This window comes from Tupaia chinensis, unplaced genomic scaffold (assembly GCF_000334495.1).
Source record: "Tupaia chinensis unplaced genomic scaffold, TupChi_1.0 Scaffold144991_2, whole genome shotgun sequence".
In the NCBI taxonomy this organism is placed as follows: Eukaryota; Metazoa; Chordata; class Mammalia; order Scandentia; family Tupaiidae; genus Tupaia; species Tupaia belangeri.
Genome location: NW_006204851.1, coordinates 3,564,468 through 3,567,662, shown reverse-complemented (window position 1 = coordinate 3,567,662; position 3,195 = coordinate 3,564,468). Strand labels below are relative to the sequence as shown.

Sequence of the window (3,195 nt, the reverse complement as noted above, 5' to 3'; positions counted from 1 at the left end):
CGGACCGGGAGGACCTGGCAGCTTGCTTTCTCGCTTTCTCTCTCTCTCCCTCTCACTCTCATCAAACTGGAAAATAATCATAATAAATAAAGTTAAATATTTTTAAAAAACTGCAGAAATGAAATGGCACGAAGAATATCAACATACTCTTTACCCAGATTTTCTTATTGTTAACATTTTATCCCATTTGCCTATTACTTTTTTCGATCTATTTATCTATGTCATCTAAATTCTTGAACTATTTGAGAGTAAGTTGCACATATTAGTACTGTTGCTCCTAAATACTTTGTAGTATATTTATTAGTCATAGAAATAATCTTTTTTTAAAAAAATTATTTAATTTAATGAATTTATTTATTTTAATTTGACCAGAAATGGACAGAGTGAGCGAGAGCAAGAGAGATGGAAAGTGAGAAAGCAAACCACCAGGTCCAGGACTTGAACTGTGGTTGGCCTGTGGGAGTCCAGTGCCTTTATCACCAAGCCACCTGCCAGCCCCAGTTATAGGAATAGCCTCTTACATACCACAGTATAGTTAACAGCTTTAGTAAATTTGTATTAGTACAATATTTTTTGTTACCTAGCATCCATTTTCTAGTTTTGTCACTTGGCCCAATAATGTCTTCTGTAGCATATTCTTCCCCTCCCAGAAAGGATCTAGTCTAGAATGAGGAATTTCATTTCATCGTTATGTCTCTTCAGCCTCATTTAATCTGGAACATTTCTACAGCAGTTCCTTTTTTTTTTTTATAACAATGGATGTTTTATAAATTTTAAAACAGAAATAGGGTTATTTCACACAGCAGTTAAGAACGTAGGCTCTGTGGTGGCCCCATAACCTGTGGTTAAGGAAATCATATCTCACATGACCAACCACAGTTCTAATCACAGCATATGTGCCCAAGATCCTGAGGGGATGGAGAAATGAGAGACAAAGGATTATGGTGTGAACACACCCAATTGAAGGGTGTTTTCTCCCTTCCTGTGTATCTCTTTCTGGTAAGTACACAAATTGTACCTTCAGCCAGAAAAATAATAAAAGAAGACATAGGCTCTGAAGCCAGGCTGGTTATATTATTGATAGAATCCTATCTCTAGTATCAATTAGCTGTGTAACTTTAAACAAGTTTGTCTCTCAGCTTTCTCATGAAACCTAGAGCTGATAATATTATTCATAAGGCTGTTGGGAAGCATGAGTAAGTTGATACACATATAACATTTGGAACAGTGCTTAGCACATAGTATATGCTCCATTTGTTAGCTATAATTAGTAGTATAATTCCAATGCCAAATTGAGTGCACCAAAATTTACTGAGTACCTCTTTCTTTTAAAATTTTTTGCCAGAGGACACATGCCTTGGCCAGAGAGACAGTGAGAGAGGGAAAAGGAGAAAGCACTCCTTATACAGAATGATCATGCCAAAATCCCTTCTCCATTTCTCCTTCTTGTTGGGATTCTAGGCATACATGCACATACACCTGATGGGCCTTTCAAGCCACAGGGTTAAGGACTTGAACCTCATGGTGGGCCATATAGGATCTGACTGCCTTAACCACTAGGTCATAGGCTGGCCTCCATAGTTTCTCTTATATGAAAAGTATTTTACTAAGACCAAGTCATAATTACTTCACTAATAACAGAGTCATAGAACACTGAAATTAAAATGGCTAAAAGATCATTGTTTTTCATTTTTCTTTGTATCACACACAGATCCTTGAAAATCTGGAAGTCCCATTCAACCCAACACTGTAGTGGGTTGAATAATGTTCCCCAAAATGATATGTTTATTTCCTAATCCCCAGAACCTATGAAGGTGTCCTTATTTTTAAAGAGTGTTTGCAAATGTGATTAAATTAAGAATCTTGAGATGTGGAAATCCTCTTGGATTATCAAATGGCCCCTAAATATAATGACAAGTATCATTACAAGAAGCATACAAAGGAACAGAAGAAGAGGAGGAAGCAGTATGAAGATGGAGGCAGAGAGGAGAGTGACTTGGTCACAAATTAAAGAATGATGATAGCTAATAGAAGTAATAGAAGCTGAAAGAAGCAAGGAACAGATTCTCCCCTAGAGTCTCTGGAGGGAGCTTAGCTTTTCTTTTTTTCAATTTTCTTTTTTTTTTTTAATTAAAAACTTTTTTATTTTTGAGAGGTTTTTGCTATAGGGTGTGTGCGCTCGCCGGACAGACAGAGAGAGACAGAGAGACAGAAAGCAGGAAATCACCGGTGGCCACGCTGCAATCCCTTCTCCTCCATTCTCCTCTCGGGATCTTGGGCACGCACGCACGCACACGCACCTGGTCTAAGTTTAAGCCACCGGGTCCGGGACTCGAACCGCGGTCGACTAGGTGGGAGTCAAGCAACATAGCCATTACGCCAACTGCTAGTCTCTAAATTAAAAACTTTTTAAACATTTAGTTACTATACATCTTTACAGCACACAAAATGAACTTTTACCAGCATGAATACTCTGCACATTAGTCCAGTCAAAGATATTATCTTACACATTAACTTCAACAGATAATTTTCCATTTTCATGTCTGTTAAAAACACATGGAATGCTTCATGAATTTGCATGTCATCCTTATGCAGGGGCCATGCTAATCTCTGTATCATTTCAATTTTTTTAGTATATGTGCCACCGAAGCAAGCACGGAGCTTGACTTTTCTGACAATTTCTTACTTTTAGCCTTCAGAATTGTGAGAATAAAGTTTTATTTGAAATCACCAACTTTGGTGGTAATTTGTTACAGCAGCCATAGGAAATGAATACAAGCACTTGTGCAAACTCACAATGGTGCAGATTTTAGTAAGTCTAGCTTCCAGGTGGAGAGCCTCTGCTCTCATCCCACTTTATCATTTTGTGATTTACTTATCAAGAACCAGAGACTTGGGTAGACTGATAGCTAGGAATTGAACTAGGAGGAAGGAGGGCTGGTAGTGGCAACCCAAAGGCCCTGATGTGAGATGGAATATGACCCATACATAGCATATCAAGGGGTAGGGCTGAAACATTTTTTTTTTCTTTTTTTGGAGAGGTGTTTTTTTTTGTTTGTTTGTTTGTTTTTTGGTTGTTTTTTGTTTTGTTTTGTTTTGTTTTGTTTTGTTTTGTTTTGTTTGGTATAGGGCGCATGCGCTCGCCAGACAGAGACAGAGAGACAGAAAGCGAGAAATCACCCACCCCCCAGGGGG

General features: G+C 38.1%; 1 non-coding gene across 1 annotated transcript; it reads right to left on the bottom strand.

Annotated features, from left to right (window-relative positions):
- Positions 1–2,550: 2,550 nt before the first annotated feature.
- On the bottom strand, positions 2,551–2,657 carry LOC114005954 (U6 spliceosomal RNA). The gene has a single exon (XR_003547741.1). It is a non-coding gene; the product is annotated as a U6 spliceosomal RNA (small nuclear RNA).
- Between the last annotated feature and the right edge of the window lie 538 nt (positions 2,658–3,195).